Genomic DNA, 26,198 nt, shown 5'->3' with positions numbered 1-26,198 from the left:
TATAGGAGTCATATGCAGAGATCTTAAATTTTCAAGGAAATTAGCAGATACTTGGCAGATTGGGATTCCCAATGACATCAAGAAGGTGGCCAGGTTAAAGTGAATGTACCATCAGGTACAATAACTTTAAAGGACAACTCTGGCCTAAAGTATTTTTTAATATGTTAATAGACACATTTCTAATGTACATTAATTATGGAAATGTACATATACTGCTATTTCTCTTAATTTAGTAGATCATGGAGTGTTAGAATTCTCTCCAAAACCATGACATCACAAATCACTTGTAATTTCTATGGAGTGTCCAGCAGGGGGCACACTATATATAGAAGTCAATGAGTACCATTGACTTCTATATATAGTGCACCCCCTGCTGGACACTCTATGGATTCAATTGATGTGTATGTAAAAATGTAATTTACAGTATATTTTTGATGGAATACTTTGGGGAGCAAGTGTTCTTTGGAGGGCACCAAACAGGAAGGGAGAGAGGTGCATATGCACCTAACTACCTCCCTCCCTGCTTGGTGCTGGACACATATACACAGTACTACTCCTCCCATCATCTGCTCATTGTATGAGCAGATGATAGGAGTAGTAGTACCAGGGCCATCACTAAACTGTCCGCCCACTCACCTCCCTGCTGCCGCCGCCATATATGCACTGTACTCCTCCTCCCATCCTCTGCTCATAGTATGAGCAGAAGATGGGGGAGTAGTACCTGTGCTATCTCCATCACATCGCCGCTGCCGCCCGCGCTGCTCCTCACACAAGGGCTGCTTCATGCCCCCTCCGCTCCCCCTCCTCCTTCTCCCAGCTTCAAACTGGCCGGCCGCCGCTCTCTGCTCACACTACATTCCGGCGGGGGACACCAGGAAGCAGCGGGAGCGCCGTACTCCCTGAGGGGTGGGGGAGGGCTGATGCAGCGGCCAGCGGTGGGGAGTCAGTGGCGAGATAGTTACAAGTTTGAAGCTGGGTGGAGGAGGAGGGGGAGCTATATGCAGATGATGAGAGGAGTAGTAATGTGCTCCCCAAAGTATTCCATAAATGTATTCAATCAAAAACGTACTGTACATAACATTTTTACATACACATCAATTGAATTCATAGAGTGTCCAGCAGGGGGTGCACTATTTATAGAAGTCAATGGTACTCATTGACTTCTATATATATTGCGCCACCTGCTGGACACTCCATAGGAATTACAAGTGATTTGTGAAGTCACGGTTTGGGACAGAATTCTAACACTCTATGATCTACTAAATTAAGGGAAATAGCAGTATATGTGCATTTCCCATAAATAATGTACATTAGAAATTTGTCTAACTTTGCATAAGTAATAACATATTAAAAAATACTTTTGGCTGGACTTCTTCTTCAAGTGTAGCATATCACTAGAATGTACCTGAAGGTACATTCGCTTTAAGTCACAAGAAAAAGGAAGATTTGTTGGACAGAAAGAGACTTGCCTCGTTGCACCATTCCTATTACCATCCTATCCCAGCTCATAGCAGTAAACAACTGAGGTTTTACATGTTGTCACCAATTCTGCAGTGTAGGAAGAACACAAACATAATGTCCCTGGAAAATGGCCCAATGGGGCATTTTTGGAAATGCAAGTCTATTACAAAGTTATTTACTTTCATTGGTATAGTGCAGTATAAGGGGGTTATCGAAATTGACAATTTCGTTAACCCCTTAAGGACCGGGCCTGAAATGGCCTTAAGGACCGAAGCAAATTTTATGAATATGACCTGTGTCACTTTATTCATTAATAACTTCTGGATGCTTTTACCTATCCGGCTGATTCTGAGATTGTTTTCTCGTGACATATGGTACTTTACATTTCTGGTAAATTGGAGTCGATACTTATAACAAATCTTTATGAAAAAAAACTAAATAACGTGTAAAATTGCATTTACAACTTTGAAACTTGAAACTTTTCTGCTTTTACAGAAAATGGTTATGCCACATAAATAAATATTAAATAGCATTAGTAATATGTCTTCTTTATGTTAGCAGCATTTTTCTTTCATTTCTTTAAGACAATAGAAAGCTTAAAGGGGTACTCCAGCGGGGGGGGGGGGGGGGGGGGGGCATTTTTTTTTCCTGGGACCAAGGAGGAGGTGGCTGAGGGAAACAACGTCCACTCACCTCCCCGGCTCCAGCGGCGGGTCCGACATAACGTCTCAGGTCCGCTCAGCCAGTCAGTGACAGAGGCGGGATCCGTTTGAAGTCGTCTCAGATCCCGCCTGTGTCACTGACTGGCTGAGCGGACCTGAGACGGACCTGAGCAGGAAGCGGTCGGGGACCGGAGCGCCGCGATGCGGAACCCGCCGCTGGAACCGGGGAGGTGAGTGGACGTCGTTTCCCTCAGCCACCTCCCCCCTGGTCCCAGGAAAAAAATGCCCCCCCCCACACACACACAATCAGATTTTTTTAGGGATGTGTTCAAGTTCAAAGTGTATTTGAGGGGACTGTATGTTAGAAAGCCCCACAAAGCACCCCATTTCAGAAACTTCACCCCCCAAACTCTGCAAAAGCACATCCAGAAAGTGTTTTAACCCTTTAGTTGAGTCACAGAAATAAAAGCCAAATGTGTAAGAAATTTGAAAATTTTCATTTTCTGCGCAGAGATTTTATTGTAATCCAATATCTGGTGTTTTCACTGATTTTAAGAACAATGTGGCATGAAAAAGGAAAAATTTTATTTTTTACACTAAAATGTTGTACTAGCCTTAAATTTATCTTTTTTACAAGAGGATAAAAGAAAAAACAAAACACCAGATGTGAAGTGCAGTTTCTCCCGAGTATGGAAATACGCCACATGTGGACATAAAGTGCCAAGCAAAGGGAAGGAACGCCAATTGTCTTTTCAAAGCTGGATTTCACTGGAATGGATTTCAAAGGCCATGTTGCATTTACAAAGCCCTCGTGCTACCAAAACAGTAGAAACCTTCCACAAGTGACCCCATTCTGGAAACTGCACCCCTCAAGGAATCTAACAAGGGGTGCAGTGAGCATTTGGACCCCACTGGTGATGGGCACAAATGTGGAACAATGTGACATGAAAGTGAAAATTTCCATTTTTTCACTTTCAAGGCACAAATGTGCCAGTCATCAAGGGGCATATATCTTCACTGCACCCCTTGTTAGATTCCTTGAGGGGTGTAGTTTCCAGAATGGGTTATTGGCAGCATGAGGGCTCTGTAAATGCAACATGGCGTTTATCATCTATTCTGGCCAAATCCAGACTCCAAAATCCAAATGGCGCTCCTTCCCTTCGGAGGCTTGCCCTGCACCCACATGGCGCTTTATGTTCACATGTGGGGTATTTACATACTATGGGGAAATTGCTCTACACATTTTTTTTCTTTTAACCCCTTGTGAAAATGAAAAATTCAAGGCTAGACCAACATAATAGTGTAAAAAAATTAATATTTCATTTTCGCGCCACATTGTTCCACATTTGTGCCCGTCACCAGTGGGGTCCATATGCTCACTACACCCCTTGTTACATTCCTTGAGGGGTGTCGATTCCATAATGGGGTCACTTGTGGGGGCTTTCAACTGTTTTGGTAACACAGGGGCCTTTTAAATGCAATATGGCCCTCGAAATCCATTCCAGCCAAATCCAGCCTCCAAAAGCCAAATGGCGCTCCTTCCCTTTGGAGGCTTACCGTGCACCCACATGGCGCTTTATGTCCATATGTGGGGTATTTCTGTACTTAGGGGAAATTGCTGTACATATTTTTTTTTAATTATTATTATTTTAACCCCTTGTGAATATGAAAAAATCATGACAAGATCAATGATTTAGTGTAAAAATTAAAAACATTTTTACACTAAATGTTGGTCTAGCCTTGATTTCTTCTATTTCCACAAGGGGTTAAAAAAGGAAATGAACGCAAAACGTGTAGAGTAATTTCCCCTGAGTACAAAAATACCCCACATGTGAACATAATGTGCCATATGGGCACAGGGCAAGCCACCAAAGGGACAGAGCGCCATTTAGAGGCTTTAATGGAGGATGGAGGCCATGTCACAATTACGTAGCCCCTGTGCTGCCAGGACAGTAGAAACCCCCCACAAGTGACCCCATTCTGGAAACTACATCCCTCAAGGAATCTAACAAGGGATGCAGTGAGCATATGGACCCCACTGGTGACTGGCACATATGTAGAACATGTGTGAAAGTAAAAAATAACTTTTTTTCATTTTCACGGCACAATTGTGCCCGTCACCAGGGGGCCATATCCCCCTTTCACCCCTTGTAAGATTTGTTATGGGGTGTAGTTTCTAGAATGTTCTGCACACTCTGCACTTCTTCTGTGATCTCCCGTTTTCCAGTGTGAGGAATGTCATCTGGAAAATGTTGCCCTGGTACGATACGATACTTCATATCCAGAAGCGCTAGGTCCGCTCCATGGCTGCTAAGTATAAGGGCTCTAATTACTGCTTCTGATATTTTTGGATCATGCCGCAAGCTACAGTAGCTTGGGCAGCAAGGGACCGAAACGGGGATGGTGGTATAAAAGTTATCCCCGTACAGGTGGTAAGCTTTATCCAGCAGTGGGAAGATCAGTTCCCAAACAATCTTCCCACTAACTCCGAGGATTGGGGGGGGGGAATTCTGGGGGCTGGATTCGGGTGTCCCTTCCTTTCTACACTCTAAGGGTACGTGCACACTGCGGAATGGCGACAGATAAGCCTTCACGCATTCCGCAGCTTGCACCCGCCGGCTGACTGATGTGGGCGCACGCGTCTGCGCACGTGTCATAAACTCCTTTCTATGCACAGGCAGATTCTGCCTGCTGTCCAAAAAATCGACAGAGCCAACTGCGGAATGCAGGGTTATCCTTCGCCATTCCGCAGTGTGCCCGTACCCTTAATCTGTAAGTGTACCCTGAGGTACTCTCACAGAGTTTGTAGAATTTCACGCCATACCGTAATCTTTTATTGGGAAGGTACTGGCGGAAAAGATGTGTCGGGGGGCAGCATACGCTATGCCACCCCCAGACATGTCACTGGATGATGATGAGGATGAATGGAGGAAAAAAGGGTCCCCCGCATTCATCCTCACTGGCTGTTTTGGTGTCTGAGGCAATAAGAGCATATGCCTCCTCCGCCAAAATGCTGATTAGCAGCACACTTATGTGTGATGCTGATCAGCACTCAGTGGCGGTAGGGTGCAAAGAAAGACGACGGGAAGAAGAGGACGCTGTGGGACCTGGAAGACTCCGGTGAGGTAGATATGGCCAAATACCTGCTCTGAACACCTCAGCTTCCTATCTTCGGCTCGACCACCACCAATCACCATTGCTTCCCGGGTCACCAATGACCCGGAAAGGTGAAGACCGCCGCTATTGGCTAATCTGAACTGATCAGCCAATAGTAGCTATTGTCAGGAGGGGGGGTTAACCACACCCAATGCCGAAAAGCTATGATGGCCTGCTATGATTTATAGCAGCCATCAGGTAAACCGCGGGCGTAAATGTACGCCCCCCGCAGCCCATGCCTTAACTTAAACGGACGTACATTACGCACACTGTCGTTAAGGGGTTAAAGGCGCTATCCAGTGCTACAAAAACATGGCCACTTTCTTTCAGAGACAAAACGACTCTTGTCTCCAGTTCAGGTGCGGTTTGCAATTAAGCTCCATTCACTTCAATGGAACTGAGCAGCAAAACTTCACCCAAGAGTGGGGCTGTCTCTTGAGGAAAGTGGCCATGTTTTTAAACTTTAAAGGGGTTATCCAGTGCTACAAAAACATGGCCACTTTTCCCCCTACTGTTGTCTCCAGTTCAGGTGCAGTTTGCACTTAAGCTCTATTTACTTCAATGGAACTGAGTTTCAAAACCCCACCCAAACTGGAGACAACAGTAGGGGGAAAGTGGCCATGTTTTTGTAGCGCTGGATAACTCCTTTAAGCACTGCGATAAGTGTTGAATGCATTGTAGACAAAGGGAGAGGGCGCCACCTTTGTCTTGTCCTCGAATGCAGGGGCTGGTTGAGTTGAGGGGCTGGTTCTAGGGATGTCTTGTCACAACATTAGGGTAACCTCAGGTAAAATGCATTGTTCATTTTTCTTTTTTTAAATGAAAGGGGTCTTTCGCTGAAAATTGTTACTTGGTCATTAAATTGTAAAATTTCAGCTTGTCAGCTTTCTATTATACTGTAACAAAGGCTTTTGCAGCATTCCTATGCTTTTATATGTCACTCACCCCCTGAAAGGGTATGTGCACACTACTGAATCCCAATGGAAAATCCGCCACGGATTTCGCAGCCCGTACCCGCTTGCAGACTCTGGCGGCCACACGTGTCTCCGCCTGTGCCATATACTCTATTCTATGGTCCTGCGGATAGCAGGCTGGTATTATTAGGCTGTTGTGGGCCAAAAAATATGTCCCTTCCCAACCTAGTACTATTAGTCTGCTGCTGTTTGTTTTCAAACCTCTCTGGTTATGGAAATAACCATTTCCATACACATTTTTTTTTTAAATTATAAAGAAAATAGCATAGGGTCCCCCATATATCCATAACCAGCCAGGTTTAAAAACCAAACAGCAGCAGCCTAGTAGTACCAGGGTGGGAAAGGACTTTTTTGGGCCCTCCCCAGCCTTATAATACCAGCCTGCTACTGCCCAGTCCAGGAGCACCAATTGAGGCGCTCCGGGACTACTGGTACCCAGCTCTTCCCAGTACCCCTGGTGCAGTGGGTGTTGGGGTACTAATGGGTTTAGTGTTACCCATTTTATACCGGCTAACACTAGGCCCCGACTTAGTAATGAATGCTGTCTATCAGACAGCTTCCACTACTAAGCCTGTAATAAATAAAACAACACAATAGAGAAAAGTATTTTATTAAATAAAAAAAAATACCGCCCCCAGGCCCCTCATTGACCATTTTATTTAAAAAAAACGCTGGTTATCGACGTAGTCCACCGAATCTACTGCAATCTTCTAAATACCGATATCTGAAAAACAAAAGGGAAAAACACAAAGTAAGGAGCAGAACACCCATCATTATGACAGGTGTTCTGCACCTTACACAATGCTGCATCTTAGCAGATTCTGCTTATAGTATGACACACAAGGGGTTAAGTGAGGACACATGCCACCCTCACTTAAAGGAAATGTGTCACAAAGTAAAAAAAAAATTGAAAATGTTAAAATTTCATGTTATTATTTTGTGCTAATTTCTGTTTTGTTTTTTTTTACCTGTAAGGAAATCTGAAAAATTATCAAATTTTTTATATTTCTCAGTGATTGCCACCAGAGGGAGCTCCAGCAGGAATACAGTATATGTGTGTATACCAATGTAAGTTCTGGGGACAAAGATGTTGTGCAAAAGCTGTGTCAGGGCCATGATCTTTTTACATGAAACTAGATCATGTATATATAGATATGTCACCCTTATAAGATGCATAGGTTGTAACGATACTAAAATATTATTATAGTGCTTGAAAAGCACTATATTGTAATCCGTATTCTTCTTCTTCTTCTTCCGTTTCTTCTTCTTCTTCCAGCTATTTTTCTGCGCGTAATACAGCCCGAACCGCTTTACACACAGACTCCGTTCAAACTGCGTTTTGAAGCCCTCTGCGGTGTGTGGTGTGCTATCTATTTTTCGTTTCGATCAGATTTGTCGTTTTTAAGAAATTTAACCCCTTGCCTCTAAAGCCTGTTTTGGCCTTAATGACCAGGCTCATTTTTCAAAATCTGACCTGTCTCACTTTATGCGCTCATAGCTCAGTGATGCTGTAACATATGCTAGCGATTCTGAGATTGTTTTTTCGTCACATATGGCACTTTATATTAGTAGCAAAATTTGGTCACTACTTTGTGTATTTTTTGTGAAAAACATCAAAATATCATGAAAAATTTGAAAATTTTACATTTTATGAACTTCTGAAATTCTCTGCTTCTAAAAAAGCAAGTCATAGCACATAAATTAGTTGCTAAATCACATAACCAATATGTCCTCTTTATTCTGGCATAATTTTGGAAACATATTTTACTTTTTTAGGGTGTTATGGGGCTTAGAAATTTATTAGCAAATTATCACATTTTGTGAAAATTTCCAAAACTGATTTTTTTTTAGGGACCAGTTCTTTTTTTAAATGGATTTAGAAGGCTTGTATACTGGAAACCCCCATAAGTGACCCCATTTTGGAAACTAGACACCTTAAAGAATTAATCTAGGGGTATAATGAGCATTTTAACCCTACAGGGGCTGGAGGAAAGTATTCACAATTAGGCTGTAAAAAAATGGAAAATTTAAATTTTCAAATAATATAAACGTTTAGATTAAAGTTTCTCATTTTCAAAAGGAACATGAGAAAAAAAGCATGCCAAAATTTGTAACGCAGGTTCTCCTGAATACAACGGTACCCCAGATGTGGGCGTAAACCACTGTATGGGCACACAGCCGGGCTCAGAAGGGAAGGAGCGCCAATTAGCTTTTTTAATGCAGATTTTGCTGAAGAAGTTTCTGAGCGCCAGGTGCGTTTGCAGAGCCCCTGTAGTGTCCGCAGAATAGAATCCCCCCAAAAGTCACCCCATTTTCGAAAGTACACCCCTAAAAGAATTCATCTTTGGGTAAGATGAGCACTTTGACCTCACAGGTATTAGAGGAAAGTATTCAGAATTAGACAGTAAAAATGAAAAACACGAATTTTTCCAATAATATGTTTGTTTAGTTTGAAATTTCTCAATTTCACGAGGAACAAGAGAAAAAAAGTACCCCAAAATTTGTAAAGCAGTTTCTCCTGAATACAACGGTACCCCATATGTGGGCGTAAACCACTGTATGGCCACACAGCCGGGCTCAGAAGGGAAGGAGCGCCAATTAGCTTTTTCAATGCAGATTTTTCTGAAGAAGTTTCTGAGCGCCAGGAGCGTTTGCAGCGCCCCTGTAGTGTCCGCAGACGAGAAACCCCCCAAAAGTCACCCCATTTTGGAAAGTACACCCCTCAAGGAATTCATCTTTGGGTGTGGTGACCATTTTGACCCCACAGGTATTAGAGGAAAGTATTCAAAATAAGACAGTAAAATTGAAAAACTAGAATTTTTCCAATAATATGTTCGTTTAGTTTGAAATTTCTAAATTTCACGAGGAACAGGAAAGAAAATGTACCCCAAAATCTGTAACGCAGGTTCTCCTGAGTAGAAAGGTACCCCATATGTGGGCATAAACCACTGTATGGGCACACAGCCGGGCTCAGAAGGAAGGGAGCGCCAATTTGCTGGAGCAAAACCGCAGCTAGAAACAGTTATTAGAATAGCGCAGTTACTAAAATACAATAAAAAAAATAGATTACAGGTAATATGGGGTGGTTACGGGTAATCTGGAGGTGGTTACGGGTAATCTGCGGTGGTTACAGACAATCTGGGGTGGTTACGGCCAACGTGGGGTGGTTACGGACAATCTGGGTTGGTTACGGATAAACTGAAGTGCTTATATGTAATTTGGGTTGGTTACGGCAATCTGGAGGGGGTCTTTGGCAATTTGGGGTGGTTAGAGGCAGTGTGCGGTGGTTAGAGGCAACGTGCAGCCATCAGTGGCAACGTGCGGCCGTCAGTGGCAACGTGCGGCTGTCAGTGGCAACGTGCGGCCCTCAGTGGCAACATGCGGCCGTCAGTGGCAACGTGCGGTGGTTACGTGTAATCTGGCGTGATTACGGGCAACCTGGGGCGATTAGGGGCAACGTGCAGTGGTTACGGGTAATCTGGTGTGATTACAGGCAACCTGGGGAGGTTAGGGGCAATGTGCGGTGGTTACGTGCAATGTGCGGTGGTTACGGGCAACGTGCGGTGGTTACGGGCAACGTGCGGTGGTTAAGTGTAATTTGGCGTGATTACGGGCAACCTGGGTTGGTTACAGGTAATCTGTTGTGATTACATGCAACCTGGGGTGGTTAGTGGCAACGTGCGGCCGTCAGTGGCAACGTGCGGCCGTCAGTGGCAACATGCGGCCGTCAGTGGCAACGTGCGGTGGTTACGTGTAATCTGGGGTGATTACGGGCAACCTGGGGCGATTAGGGGCAACGTGCAGTGGTTATGGGTAATCTGGTGTGATTACAGGCAACCTGGGGCGGTTAGGGGCAACGTGCGGTGGTTACGTGCAATCTGGCGTGATTACGGGCAACGTGCGGTGGTTACGGGCAATGTGCGGTGGTTACGGGCAATGTGCGGTGGTTACGGGCAACGTGCGGTGGTTACGGGCAACGTGCGGTGGTTAAGTGTAATCTGGCGTGATTACGGGCAACCTGGGGTGGTTACGGGTAATCTGTTGTGATTACATGCAACCTGGAGTGGTTAGGGGCAACATGCGGTTGTTAGTGGCAACGTGTGGTTGTTACGGGCAATCTGGCATGATTACGGGCAACGTGCAGTGGTTACGGGCAATGTGCGGTTGTTACGGGCAACGTGCGGTGGTTACGGGCAATGTGCGGTTGTTATGGGCAACGTGCGGTGGTTACGTGCAATCTGGCGTGATTTCGGCCAACCTGGGGCGGTTATGGGCAACGTGCGGTGGTTACGGGTAATCTGGGGGGGTTAGGGGTAATTTGGGAGTAAACTGCAATTATTACTATAATAAAAAGTGTGTTTTATTTTTTGTGTGTTTTTCACTTTTTGTACTCTATCCATTCATTTTCACTGTAATACTATGATTACTGTGATATTTTCTAATCACAGTAATCATAGTTTAGTGACAGAGACCAAATTGGTAGGGAAGGGGGGGTGACTGGGGGGGTGGGGGGCGACACTGTAACACTTTTTATCCCCTGTCACCAATGATTTATGGTGACAGGGGATAAAAAGTGCCGGCAGCACTGGGAACAGGCGATCGGCGGTATATAGTATATACCGCCGATCGCCTGCTCCGAGACCACACGGGGGGGTCCCCGATCACTGCCCCATGCTCTCCGCTACCTCCGGTGGCGGAGAGCATGGGGCTTTGATCATTCTTTCATTTCCATCCCTGCGAACAAACATCGTTTGTTCGCAGGGATGGGGGCGGCCATCTTGGATCTGATGGCCGCCCAGGGAGGGAGCGGGTTAGTGATCGGGGCACTAGGGGGGTTGATCTGGGGTCTGATTATTACATTTTCATCTCCCCCCACCGTAAATTCACGGTGGGGGGAGATGACAGCTGTCGGCGGCGCCGGTACCGGAGATTGCCGGTATAACGTTGATATCGGCGATCTCCGGTACCTGCGGCAGTGGAAGGGGGGCCGGGGGACACAGTGACAGTGGCGGCGGGAGGAGGCAACTTCCTGCAGCCTCCTCCCGCCGCCCGATCGGCGGCAAACACCACATATCCCCCATAGACGCTGCGGTCGCAGCAGGAGGATGTGGTGTGATACTGCCTCCTCCCGCTGCCCGATCTCACTTATGGGCTGCGGGGGGAGGCAGGAATAACATGACGTTTGGGGAACGTCATGTTGCATTAACTACCTACTTTACATGACGTTCCCCAAACGTCATTTTGCGGCAAGGGGTTAAAGACCCCAAATTTCCCATAGAAAATAATGGCCCATTGCAAATAATGGCCACACTCTAACCGCTAACAGCCAATCACAGCACATATGCAAATAGCTGAGATATAGCAGCCAATAGGAATTCTAAGGTCTTGTCAGGCATGTATCACACCATCCACAGTCACATGTCCACTATTGGCCAATAGAAGATGTAATACATGGAAGGTCCTTAACGATTTTGTCTCACTGACATGAGTAAGATTGTCATGGTAACTGAGCAATGATCTTTACCATTATAAGTACCCAGATAGCTCTTAAAGGGACCCAGGTCGCCCTTAAAGGAACGCAAGTCGCTCTTAAAGGGACCCAAGTTGCTCTTAAAGGGACGGGAGCCATGTCGCTCTTAAAGGGACCCAAGTCGTTTTTAAAAGGGACCCAAGTAATTCTTAAAGGGACCCAGGTCGCTCTTAAAGGGACGGGACCCAAGTTGCTCTTAAAGGGTCCCATGTAGCTCTTAAAGGGATCCAAGTCGCTCTTAAAGAGACGGGATCCAAGTTGCTCTTAAACGGACGGGACGCATGTTGCTCTTAAAGGGACCCAAGTCACTCCAAAAGGTATAGGACCCATGTCGCTCTTAAAGAGACCAATGTCGCTAGAGCGACCTGGGTCCCTTTAAGAGCGACTCAGGTCCTTTTAAGAACGACCTTCGTCCCTTTATGAGCGACCTAGGTCCCTTTAAGAGCGACCTGGGTCCTTTTAAGAGCGAAATATGTCCCTTCAAGAGCGAAATGGGTCCCTTTAAGAGCGAAATGGGTCCCTTTAAGAGCGACCTGGGTCCCTTTAAGAGAGAAATGGGTCACTTTAAGAGTGAAATTGGTACCTTTAAGAGCGACCTGGGTCCCTTTAAGAGCGATCTGAGTCCCTTTAAGAGCGAAATGGGTCCCTTTAGGCATGAAATTGGTCCCTTTAAGAGCGACCTGGGTCCCTTTAAGAGCGAAATGGGTCCCTTTAAGAGCTAAATGGGTCCCTTTAAGAGCAACCTGGGTCCCTTAAAGAGCAAAATATGTCCCTTTAACCCCTTAACCCTTTAAGGACGTGGCCCATTTTCGTTTTTACGTTTTCGGTTTTTCCTCCTTGTGTTTAAAAGGTCATAGCACTTGCATTTTTCCACCTAGAAACCCACATGACCCCTTATTTTTTGCGTCACTAATTGTACTTTGCAATTACAGTCTGAATTTTTGCATAAAGTACACTGCGAAACCAGAAAAAAATTCAAAGTGTGGTGAAATTGAAAAAAAAACCGCATTTCTTTTATTTGGGGGAAATGTGTTTTTACGCCATTCGCCCTGGGGTAAAACTGACTTGTTATGCATGTTCCTCAAGTTGTTACGATTAAAACGATATATAACATGTATAACTTATATTGTATCTGATGGCCTGTAAAAAATTCAAACCGTTGTTAACCAATATACGTTCCTTAAAATCGCTCCATTCCCAGGCTTATAGCGCTTTTATCCTTTGGTCTATGGGGCTGTGCGAGGTGTCATTTTTTTGCGCCATGATGTGATCTTTCTATCGGTACCTTGATTGCCCATATACGTCTTTTTGATCGCTTTTTATTACATTTTTTCTGGATTTGATGCGACCAAAAATGCGCAATTTTGCACTTTGGGATTTTTTGGCGCTGACGCCGTTTACCGTACGAGATCAGGAATGTGATTAATTAATAGTTCGGGCGATTACGCACGCGGCGATACCAAACATGTTTATTTATTTATTTATTTGTTTACTTTTATTTAAAACCTGGGAAAAGGGGGGTGATTCAGACTTTTATTAGGGGAGGGGGCTTTTTACTATTAACAACACTTTATTTTTTTTTTTTACACATATACTAGAAGCCCCCCTGGGGGACTTCTAGTATATACACTTGGATCTCTCATTGAGATCTCTGCAGCATAGATATGCTGCAGAGATCCATGAGATCGGCACTCGTTTGCTTTCGGCTGCTGCAGCCGAAAACGAACGAGTGCCGAGCCGAGGACGGCGCCATCTTGGACGCGTCCCCGGCCGGCATCAGTAACGGAGATCGCTCCTCCGGGACAAGGTCCCGGAGGAGCGATCTCCCCCACTAGACCCCAGGGAAACGTTGCCTCCGGTAATCGGAGGCAGCTGTCAACTTTGACAGCTGCCTCCGATTAGCTAATTAGCGGGCACGGCGATCAGACCGTGCCCGCTAATAGCAGCAGTCCCGGGCTACTCGCGGCACCCGGGATCGCGGACATATGACGTACCGGTACGTCATATGTCCTTAAGAGGTTAAGGACGGGGCCCATTTTCGTTTTTGCGTTTTCGGTTTTTCCTCCTTGGGTTTAAAAGGCCATAGCACTTGCATTCTTCCACCTAGAAACTCATATGAGCCCTTATTTTTTGCGTCACTAATTGTACTTTGCAATGACAGGCTGAATTTTTGCATTAAGTACACTACGAAACCAGAAAAAAATTCAAAGTGTGGTGAAATTGAAAAAAAACAACGCATTTCTTTTATTTGGGGGAACTGTGTTTTTACGCCATTCGCCCTGGGGTAAAACTGACTTGTTATGCATGTTCCTCAAGTCGTTACGATTAAAACGATATATAACATGTATAACTTATATTGTATCTGATGGTCTATAAAAAATTCAAACCATTGTTAACAAATATACGTTCCTTAAAATCGCTCCATTCCCATGCTTATAACGCTTTTATCCTTTGGTCTATGGGGCTGTGTCAGGTGTCATTTTTTGCGCCATGATGTGTTCTTTCTATCGGTACCTTGATTGCGCATATACGACTGTTTGATCGCTTTTTATTACATTTTTTCTGGATTTGATGCGACCAAAAATGCGCAATTTTGCACTTTGGAATTTTTTTGCGTTGACGCCGTTTACCGTGCGAGATCAGGAATGTGATTAATTAATAGTTTGGGCGATTACGCACGCGGCGATACCAAACATGTTTGTTTATTTATTTATTTGTTTACTTTTATTTAAAACCTGGGAAAAGGGGGGTGATTCAGACTTTTATTGGGGGCGGGGGCTTTTTACTATAAACAACACTTTTTTTTTTTTACACTTATACTAGAAGCCCCCCTGGGGGACTTCTAGTATAAGTATACTGATCTCTCATTGAGATCTCTGCAGCATAGATATGCTGCAGAGATCAATGAGATAGGCACTCGTTTACTTCCGGCTGCTGCAGCCGGAAGTAAACGAGTGCCGAGTCGGGGACGGCGCCATCTTGGACGAGTCCCCGGCCGGCATCAGTAACGGAGATCTCCCCCACTAGACACCAGGGAAAGGTTGCCTCCGGTAATCGGAGGCAGCTTTCAACTTTGACAGCTGCCTCCGATTAGCTAATTAGTGGGCACGGCGGTCCCGGGCTACACGCGGCACCCGGGACCGCGGCGCTTCAAAGCGGGGCCGCGCTTTGAAGTGCTAATGATTACATATGACGTACCGGTACGTCATATGTCCTTAAGAGGTTAAGAGCAAAATGGGTCCCTTTAAGAGCGAAATTGGACCCTTTAAGAGCGACCTGGGTCCCTTTAAGAGCGAAATGGGTCCCTTTAAGCGTGAAATTGGTCCCTTTAAGAGTGAAATTGGTCTCTTTAAGAGCGACCTGGGTTCCTTTAAGAGTGACCTGTGTCCCTTTAAGAGCAACCTGGGTTCCTTTAAAAGCAAAATGGGTCCCATTAAGAGCGAAAATGGTCCCTTTAAGAGCGACCTGGGTCCCTTTAAGAGCGACCTGGGTCCCTTTAAAAGTGAAATGGGTCCCTTTAAGAGCGATCTGGATCCCTTTAAGAGCGATCTGGGTCCCTTAAGAAGCGAAATGGGTCCCTTAAAGCGTGAAATTGGTCCCTTTAAGAGTGAAATGTGTCCCTTTAAGAGCAAAATATATGTCCCTTTAAGAGCAAAATGGGTCCTTTTAAGAGCGACCTGGGTCCCTTTAAGAGCAAAATGGGTCCCTTTGAGAGCGAAATATGCCCCTTAAAGAGCAAAATGGGTCCCTTTAAGAGCGAAATTGGTCCCTTTAAAAGCGACCTGGGTCCCTTTAAGAGCGACCTGGGTCCCTTTAAGAGCGATCTGGGTCCCTTTAAGCGTGAAATTGGTCCCTTTAAGAGTGAAATTGGTCCCTTTAAGAGCAAAATGGGTCCTTTTAAGAGCGACCTGGGTCCCTTTAAGAGCAATCTGGGTCCCTGTAAGAGCGAAATGGGTCCCTTTATGTGCGACCTGGGTCCCTTTAAGAGCGACCTGGGTCCCTTTAAGAGCTAAATGGGTCCCATTAAAAGCGACCTGGGTCCCTTTAAGAGCGAAATGGGTCCTTTTAAGAGCGAGTTGGGGCCCTTTAAGAGCGACCTGGGGCTCTTTAAGAGCGAAAGGACCCACGTCGCTCTTAAAGGGACGGGAGCCAAGTTGCTCTTAAAGGGATGGGACCCAAGTCGCTCTTAAAGGGACGGCACACAGGATTAAAGTTAAAAGGAAGTCACTGGTAAAGGGTCGCTCTTTTCAAGCACTATGTATTTCCCTGGAAATGCAAATCTAGTTTAAAGATGTTCTGCAGCAGCTGCCTCAGAGTAATGATCCTTTTACATGTACAATACGGACAAGGAGAGAAAGGAGCGCTGCACCTCACACCTATGGCTGACACTAATTCCTTTCGGCTACATTTAAAAACCAACGCCAGGATCTTGGTATATAATTTGATCAAACCATATTGCCCTATGTACCACGTGCAGGTCCCCTGGTACACCAACATCCTGGCGTTGGTGTACCTGGCATTATATACCAACATCCTGGCGTTGGTTTTTAAATATAGCCGAGAGGTATTAGTGTCAGCCATAGGTGTGAGGTGCAGCTCCCCTTTCTCTCCTTGTCCGTATTTTACGTTTCTCTCTTTTCTGAGTGTTTGCACTCCTCATGGTAAGACCCACATCACACCCGCAATCAGCAGGAGGCACCTGTGCACACATGACTAGTACCTTCTATTTTTCCCATTCTACCTGCTGGAGCAATGATGAATGATAAGGCCATGGTCACACTTGTGTTGCTTGGTTGCAGCTTTCCCCGCCGGTGGCACCTGCTGGGTTTTAGGGGGGCTCTTGGGGATTGGTCCTGTGACATTGGGGTTGCAGGGCTGTTCTTTGGCCTCCCTTCCCTGTTTGTGCTCGCTTTGCGGGGTTAGAGGTCGCTGACTGACACAGTGGTGACTTAGTGTAGGGGACCTGCACATGGTACGTGGAGCAATATGTTTTGATCAAATTATATACCAACATCCTGGCGTTGGTTTTTAAATGTAGCCGAGAGGCATTAGTGTCAGCCATAGGTGTGAGATGCAGCACTCCTTTCTCTCCTTGTCCGTCTTTTATATGTACACTTCTACTTATGTGTGTATAGATATGTCACCTTTACTGACTACATAGGTAGTAACCAAGCTGAGCTGTAGCTGTCCATTTTGCAGTCAAAGATGTTCTGCAGCAGCTGCTTCAGAGCGCTCTTTTGCTGGTTTATGTGGAATTAGATCATGTGATTACTTAAAGGACAACTCCGGCCAAAAGTATTTTTTTCATATGTGATTACTTAGACAAATTAGACAAATTCCTAATGTACATTAATTATGGGAAGTTCACATATACTGCTACAGTAATACCTCGGATTTCGAATGCTTTGGAACTCGAACTGCTCGGTATTCGAACGAAAATTTACCCAGAAATAGTGTTTGGAATTCGAACTTTGCTCGGTTTTCGAACGTTTTTGCGAGCGTGGATGGTGGGTTGTACCTGGCGAGTTAAGCAGTGGTGAGGCTTCACATACAGTACAGTGCTGTATAAGTGCTTGGATGGGGGGGGACGCTATACAGTAAAGGATGGGTGAGGAGTTGGTGACTACTGTACTATAATTGCTGGTTCTGATGAACATTTCATATGTTTAATGTCCTGTACAGTATAGTGCTGTTCTGTACTGTAGTGATTATACTGAGCACTTATCAGTGTAATAAATGAGTATTGTAGGTAATTATTGGTGGCTGCTGGAACCAATTAATCACATTTACATTATTTCCTATGGGAAGACACTGCTCGGTTTTCAAACTGCTTGGTTCTCAAACTGCCTTCCGGAACCAAATAAGTTCGAGAACCGAGGTACCACTGCATTTCCCTTAATTTAGTAGATCGGGCAGGGTTTAGAATTCCTAAAAAAACGTGATATCACGAATCAGTTGTAATTCCTATGGAGTGTCCAGCAGGGGGCGCACTATATGTAGACGTCTATGGCACTGTATTGTCTATGGAAGTCTATGTGATGTAATGTAGTGTAATGTAAAATACCCTTTATTGATGGACTATGTTTATGGGATAATTTGGGGAGCAAGGCCACTTGCTCCCCAAAGGGAGGGCACCAAGCAGGAAAGGAGAGAGGTGCCCGTGCATCTAACTACCACCCCCCTCCCTCCCTACTCAGTGCAGTGGGACAGATACACACTACCACTGATCCCATCATCTGCTTATAGTATGAGCAGATGATGGGGGAGTAGTGCCAGGGAGATCCCCATCACCAAGCCCCCCCCCCCCCCCCAGCCGACATCAGTCTCACCCACCAAACCCCCATCCCCGCTGCACAGCCATTCGCCTCCCCGCAATATGCGCCTAAATAAATATCGCAGTTAATCGTTCATGTAGCCACAGTAACAATAATTGAGTGATAATTGTCACGCCCACTGTAAGCCACACCCATTTTTACAAGCCACACCCACTTGCCCGTGCCAAACTGGATAAATTTTGTTTCATTAAAGTAAATGAAAAAGTAACTCACTGAGCAGCAACCAGGCTGTGCCATTTAGTGTATTGTCATTATTATTATTATCATTTGTCATTATTAGTGGGTCTCAGCAGAGACCTTGATGTGTATATACAGGTATACAGCCACTACAGGATGTGTATATACAGCTATACAGCTATGTACACACTACAGGATGTGTATATACAGGTATACAGCTATGTAGTACATAGCTGTATACCTGTATATACATGTCATGTAGTGTGCACATAGCTGTATACCTATATATACACGTTCTGTAGTGTTGCACATAGCTGTATACCTGTATATACACGTCCTGTAGTGTGTGCATAGCTGTATACCTGTATATATATATATATATGTCCTGTAGTGTGCACATAGCTGTATACCTGTATATATACGTCCTGTAGTGTGCACATAGCTGAATATCTGTGTATATACGTCCTGTAGTGTGTACATAGCTGTATACCTGTATATCAGGAATATACACAGAAGGGGAGATACTTAAGGAACAGAGATGAGCGAACCGTTCGTTCGACATTTGATTAGCGGTGGCTGCTGAAATTGGATAAAGCCCTAAGGCTATGTTGAAAACATGGATATAGTCATTGGCTGTCTCTATGTTTTCCAGACAACCTTAGAGCTTTATCCAACTTCAGCAGCCCCAACTATTCAAATGCCGATTGTTCCGGTTCGGATGGACTCAAGCATGCTTGAGGTTTGCTTATCTCTATTCAGGAATATAAAGCGACAGTAATATACATAAGGAACATTAACAGTGAGATACAACATACAGTGGCCGCAAGGCTACGCTATGTGCCATATGCGTATATGTTTTTATAAATGCTCACTATATACAGGAAGACACCGCCCGGATAAGCACATCAGGACTCTCTTATGCTTTAGCACATATACAGCACATATACAGGAGGTATTTACATAAACGCAGTGTAAACACTGCCTAATATATATGTGAAAGCAGTTACTCGTTAATGTACTTGTTAAACGTAAACCACTGTGTAAGCCATTGTTGTGTGTGTGTGGTTTTATCTTTTAATATAGTTTATATAGGAGAAGTCTGATAGAGGAATCGGGCAGTGTGTGAGTGAAGGGCACACAGGCTCAGCCGGAGTTTCCCTGCAGACAGGTGCCACTTCTCCCTTTCTGCAGCAGAGCTGAGTGCCCACACATCCCTCTAATGTCATCAGCAGGCACCAGTAGTACACAAACTAGTTCTTTCCATGTGATCTGGCTCCAGGTGGCAGCGGGTAGATCGCTGACTTGCGCACAGTGATGTCATATGATGGAGCTAGCTCTCACATTGTGGCCATGTACTGCCCCCTTATCTTTTCATGGACAAAGTGCTGGAGCTGAGTGCCTGTCAGCTGCTCCTAGGGAGACAGCACTGTGATATCCTCTTTGAGCACGGCATGCTGGGTCTTGTAGTCCTGGTTCCGGTCTCTATGTATGGTGTCATGTGCAGAGCTACCTTTGTCCATTTTATGTAATCCGCTCCCCATTTCATGATGCTGGGTACTTGACACTCCATCTTGACAGCTGGGGCGGCCTAAGCGCTGAGACCTCAGGACTGTGATTGGGCACCAGGATAAAGCAGCACAGGACATCCCCGCAGCCCGCCCGCACACAGGATATCCCCGCAGTCCGTCAGCACACAGGGCATACCCGCAGCTCGCCCGCACACAGGACATCCCTGCAACCTGTACGGAGAAATACCGACCTGACAAAGTTCAGATTCTGTGAACCAGTAGGATCTTTACTTTCTTCTGTCCTATCACCTCTTCCCTTTCTACTCTTCTATTGCACTCTTTCCACCCAACCACAGCGCACAACACACACTGGATAGGAAGTTAGTGCCTTGGGTGAAGCAGGAGTCTTAGTTGAGCTTCGGTGGAGAAAGGACGCAGCTCAGATAGCTCTCCACAGTGGTTCTACCTGGGCCCTGGCCCTCTGCCAGGTCCCCTCTACAGACAAGTAGCACTCTTAGTCAGTACACCGCATGGCTAGGATGCAGGACAGTGCCCTCTTACAAACTTCTTTCTTGAAGTGCCAACACGCTGCAGTGCTAAACTATTCAGGAGAGGACTAGCCAACAGATCATCTCAACCCACGCTGTGGACTAGGAGTACTACAGTGCAGGACAGTATCCACTAAAGAGCGAAAGAGCTAGGAACTGATCCGGGTTTAGCAAAGTTACTGGAAAGCCTATGAACTCCATCTCGCAGCGCGAGTGTCAGCAGGAAACCCTCAGCACTCTGCTCATCCCAGGTAACAAGGTCTGGGGCCTGTGTCACCCATTAGTACAGTTCAGCCAAAGCTAGTGGGCATAAGGTCGTGTGAAGACTAGAGAAAAGGTCAATACATGGGCACAGGTTGTTTTCTTCTTCTTCTACAAGTATTCCTCTATACACTCCAAGTTGCTAGTAGAATATTGTACCGTGTTAGCCATAGAAATCAGTAGAATAGAGAAAAAATCAGGCTGAGTATATTTGATTGTAAGCTTTCGAGAGCTTTCTAGCTCCCTTTGTCAGACATGATTTTATACAAAGTTGATGAAGGGAGCTAGACTCTCGAAAGCTTACAATCAAATATACTCAGTTAGCCTCTAAAAGGTATCGCCTGATTTCTTCTCTTCAATACACTCCAACATCCCGGCAGAGCACATTACTACTTGGGTTGAGACTCTCATGGCACACTCCTCTTTACTACGCTACCTCAGTACAACTCTACCCACTCTACTATATCCTAACTCAGCATTTATCACACAGATCTGGTGGTTCTATGTTCGAGTATTTACTGGAACTGTATCAAGTGTATGTCAAGATCCATTGTATTACCTGCTACACAAGTGTACAAGTAGTAAACCAAGTCAACGTTATTAACTGAGTCTGTGATTATTCCCTACCACCAGCACAGCATTTGCACCGCAACCTTGGGACATTTCCCCTTTCTGTGGGTGGCGGGTCCTTCTATCTGGGAGGGTCATTACACCACTCTGGTCACCTGTGATCATCTGTGACATTATCCCAAGGGACCCGTTATTAGTAAAAAGCCCCCTCCCCTAATAAAAGTCTGAATCACCCCCCTTTTCCCAGGTTTTAAATAAGAGTAAATAAATAAATAAACATGTTTGCTATCGCTGCGTGCGTAATCGCCCGAACTATTAACCCTTTCCCGCACGAGGACGTAACTGTACGTCCTCACACGGGTGCGGGCATTCAGAGCGGGGCCGCGTGGCGACGGGTCCCGGGTGCCGCTTGTAGCCCGGTATTAGCGGGCACGGTCCAATCGCCGTGCCCTCTAATACAGTAATCAGATGCAGATGTCAAACATGACAGCTGCATCCGATTACCAGATACAGCATTTTCCTGGTGTCTAGTGGAGGAGATCGCTCCTCCGGGACGTTATCCCAGAGGAGCGATCTCCGTAACTGAAGCCGGCCTGGGACCGCTCCAAGATGGCGCCGTCCCCGGCTCGGCACTCGTTTGTTATCGGCTGCAGCAACCGAAAGCATACGAGTGCCGATCTCATTGATCTTTGCTGTATATCTATACAGAAAAGATCTCAATGAGAGATCAGAGTGTATATACTAGAAGTCCCCCAGGGGGGCTTTTAGTATATGTGTATTATAAAAAAAAAAAAAAGGATTGTCATTAGTAAAAAGCCCCCTCCCCCAATAAAAGTTTGAATCACCCCCCTTTTCCCAGGTTATAAATAAAAGTAAATAAATAAACATGTTTGCTATCGCCGCCTGTGAAGTCGCCCGAACTATTAATTAATCACATTCCTGATCTCGTACGGTAAACGGCGTCAGCGCAAAAAAATCCCAAAGTGCAAAATTGCGCATTTTTGGTCGCATCAAATCCAGAAAAAATTTAATAAAAAGCGATCAAAAAGTCGTATATGCGCAATCAAGGTACCGATAGAAAGTAAACATCATGGCGCAAAAAATGACACCTCATACAGCCCCATAGACCAAAGGATAAAAGCGATATAAGCCTGGGAATGGAGCGATTTTAAGGAACGTATATTTGTTAACAATGGTTTGAATTTTTTACAGGCCATCAGATACAATATAAGTTATACATGTTATATATCGTTTTAATCGTAACGACTTGAGGAACATGCATAAAAAGTCAGTTTTACCCCAGGGCGAATGGCGTAAAAACACATTTCCCCTAAATAAAAGAAATGCGTTTTTTTTTTCAATTTCACCACACTTTGAATTTTTTTCTGGTTTCGTAGTATACTTTATGCAAAAATTCAGCCTGTCATTGCAAAGTACAATTAGTGACGCAAAAAATAAGGGCTCATGTGGGTCTGTAGGTGTAAAAATGCAAGTGCTATGGCCTTTTAAGCACAAGGAGGAAAAAACGAAAATTAGCCTGGTCCCGAAGGGGTTAATTAATCACATTACTGATCTCGCACGGTAAACGGCGTAAGCGCAATAAAATACCAAAGTGCAAAATTGCGTATTTTTGGTTGCATCAAATCCAGAAAAAATGTAATAAAAAGCGATCAAAAAGTCGTATGTGCGCAATCAAGGTACCCATAGAAAGTAAATATCATGGCGCAAAAAATGACACCTGACACCATAGACCAAAGGATAAAAGCTCTATAAGCCTGGGAATGGAGCGATTTTAAGGAACGTATATTTGTTAACAATGGTTTGAAATTTTTACAGGCCATCAGATACAATATAAGTTATACATGTTATATATCGTTTTTTTTTTTTTTTTTAATATATATATATATATTTTTTATTATTTTAGTAAATAACTTTTTTGCGGTACAAGGAAAGAAAGGGACATATACAAGTTCACATAGTTTCCAACATACGGTCTGAATCAGTATAATACAATGATATTGATCACTAAGGTGACCAGAAACAGACGTTGAAGTCCCAAGAGGGCCGCGGCGGAATGTGTCGCCCTTTCGCTAGATGACAGAAGGTCAGGCTGCCACAACCCAGTAGTGTCCCAAATAGCTAAAGCAAACTAACAGACAAAACAAAACCAACTCCCCATTCCCTCCCTTCTCGCAGAGTCATCTATCGTGCCTAATGCAGAGTAATGCAAAAGACCCGTTCATGCACATACTATTACACTTCTATTTCTATCTAGGCATACGGAGAACACCTCAATCCACCTTCAGTTTCCCCAGGGACCCCGCCAGGGCCTCCTTCAAATACCATTCTGTCTGGCGAAATGGAGATATAGTCTGATATATCTCAGCGCTGGTCATAAACGAACAAATAAAGGATTTCCATTTAGAAACAAACTGTTTGGTCTTTTTTGATTTGTGAAGTTCAGTGTCAAGTTGATCCATTTTTAGGTAGTGTTTAACCTGACCAATAACCTCAGGAATCGTGGGAATCTCAGGTGTCAGCCAGTGGGCTAACAGGCATCTTTTAGCCACCAGGATGAAAACATGTGCGAGCAGGGTCAATGGTGAGTCTTCTTCAGGTATGTGCAATAAGATAGTTAGAGGACGCACAGGCAAGTGTTGATGCAGTCGAGTCCGCAATGCATCCCCCAAGGCGGTCCAAAACGCATCAGATCAGTGTTGGGAGTCACATTTGGGGCATGCGGTTAGACGATTGGGATCAATGGAGGAGATTGGCAGAGAAAAGCCGTACAAAGCGTGATGCATTATCTTGTACTGCGTTTCCCTCCAACGTTCATTAGTAACAGCAGTCTTAACTACTCCCCAACCCTTCAGAATTGCCTCTAATAGATTTTGTTCCCCCAACTTTCTCTCCCAGTACGTGAATAGATGTGGTTCCAAGTGGGCTAGCGCCTCCTTTTTTAAGTCACGGTATAGGAAAAATAAGGAGTGGCACATTTCCCCACTATCTACATACCCCTCTATGACACCCGTCTGGATCTCTTTACTCCAGTTCCGAAGGCGGGACTGCAGGAAAGAGAGCACCTGGTTATAGGAAAGGAAGTGACCTAAGCCCAGTCCCTTGGACTGTTGTAATTCAGGGAAGAAAAGTAGTCTGGGTTCGGAAGCGTGAAGAAGATCTCCAGCCGTATAGATGCCTTTAGACTTCCATTCCCCAAACAATTTATTTTCTCTGCCCGCTCTAAATTCAGCATGACTCCAGAGGTCCATATACCGACCTGCCAGGTGAGATTGCTGCAGTAAAATACGTACTGATTCCCATGCCGCTATAGTGTCCCTAAAAAGAACACTTCGCTTAACAGCAGGGGGCAGGGAGACCAGCCTAGTGTGTAGGATGGACCCTAGAGACCACGGTGACGCCAGAGCAGACTCAATAGATAAGTTGGAGTACACGCTTGACCTCCTTAGCCAGTCTATACTATGTCTTAACAAACTGGCCAAATTATAGTACCGCACATCGGGCATATTTAGACCACCCCTGTCTCTGTCCAGTACCAGTTTTCTGTATGCTATTCGCGGGCGTTTATTCGCCCATATGAAAGAAGTAAAGGCCTTGTGCAACCGCTTCACATCCTGGTGTCTGAGGAGGAGTGGTAACGTCTGCAACGGATACAGCAATTTTGCAAACGACATCATTTTCAGCAGATGACATCTGGCCAGGAAAGACAGCGGTATAGTAGACCATTTTTGGAGCTCTGATATTATTTTCTGTATGATTGGTGGGAAGTTTAGTGTATACAGGGAATGTGGAGAATGTCCTACCTGAATACCCAGATAGGAGATATGTGTACATGTTACTTGAACCGGGATTCGTTGGGGGCCTAACCTGGGTGACAGTGGGGGGGAGATGTCTAAGAGTTTGCTTTTAGCCACATTTACCTTGTAGCCCGAGTGTTGGCCAAATAAGTCTAAGAGGCGGAATACTTTCGGTAAATTTCGGGCAGGATTTTCTAGAAACAGCAAGAGGTCGTCGGCGAATAATGCAATCTTCACTTCCTGGCTGCCTACCTTTATTCCCCTAATCTCTGATGTAGATTGCATAAAACGTGACAGAGGCTCTATGGCCAGGTTGAATAGTAAGGGGGAAAGGGGGCATCCTTGGCGTGTGCCTTTATATAATGGGAAGGGCTTAGACAGAAAGCCCGGAGTGGAAATCCTAGCTTGAGGGGCATGATACATTGCATTAATCAAGTTGGTAAAAGCCTCAGGGAAATCCATGTTCCCTAGTGTCTGCCGCAGCCATCCCCAGCTCACATTGTCAAATGCCTTTTCTGCATCAAGGGACAATATGGCTGGGGATGGGTGCAGTGTTGGCCGTAAGGCCACTTCATCGAGGACCGCAATGACCTTCCTTATGTTGGCCACCGCCGCCCTGTCCTTGACAAAGCCCACCCGTACAGGAGAAATCAAACGGGGGAGAATCAGAGCCAGTCTGTCTGCCATGATCTTGGCCACAATTTTCAGATCAACATTTATTAAAGAAATAGGCCTATAAGAGCCCGGCAAAGTCGGGTCCTTGCCTGGTTTTGGCAACACTATAATATTAGCTGTATTATTCTGAGATGGAATCACTTCTCCCGACAGGTAGGCATTGTACAAGGAGGGGTCAGGGGTTCAGCAATGTCATCCATCAGAATGGAGTAAAATTCGCCTGAGAAACCGTCAGGACCTGGCGCTTTATTGTGTGAAAGAGAAGATAGAGTACGTTTAACTTCCTCCACTGTGATGGACGCACTTAGAGTCCCCTTCTCTTCATCACTAAGTGATGGCAACAAATGTAGCCACTGCAACGGGGGGTGAGGAGGGGCTGTGTAGAGGGAGGCGTAAAAATCAGCAAAGACTCTGTTTATAGCCGCTGGAGAGCTCTGATACGAACCCTGAGCGTCTCTAATCCTGGTGACCCTAGTGGGTGGGTAAGGGCCCTTGGCAAAGCGAGCCAACAGGCGTCCTGCTTTAT

At 45.2% G+C, this 26,198-nt stretch overlaps 1 protein-coding gene across 2 annotated transcripts in view; it reads left to right on the top strand.

The window, feature by feature from the left end:
* The window catches only part of STING1 (stimulator of interferon response cGAMP interactor 1), a 127,741-nt gene that overhangs the window by 645 nt on the left and 100,898 nt on the right, over positions 1–26,198 (top strand). The gene's annotated exons all lie outside the window — the stretch shown is intronic.

The sequence above is a fragment of the Dendropsophus ebraccatus genome, chromosome 1 (assembly GCF_027789765.1).
Source record: "Dendropsophus ebraccatus isolate aDenEbr1 chromosome 1, aDenEbr1.pat, whole genome shotgun sequence".
Lineage (NCBI taxonomy): Eukaryota > Metazoa > Chordata > Amphibia > Anura > Hylidae > Dendropsophus > Dendropsophus ebraccatus.
Note: the sequence above shows the minus strand (reverse complement) of the source record. Positions and strands in the feature narration are given on the sequence as shown.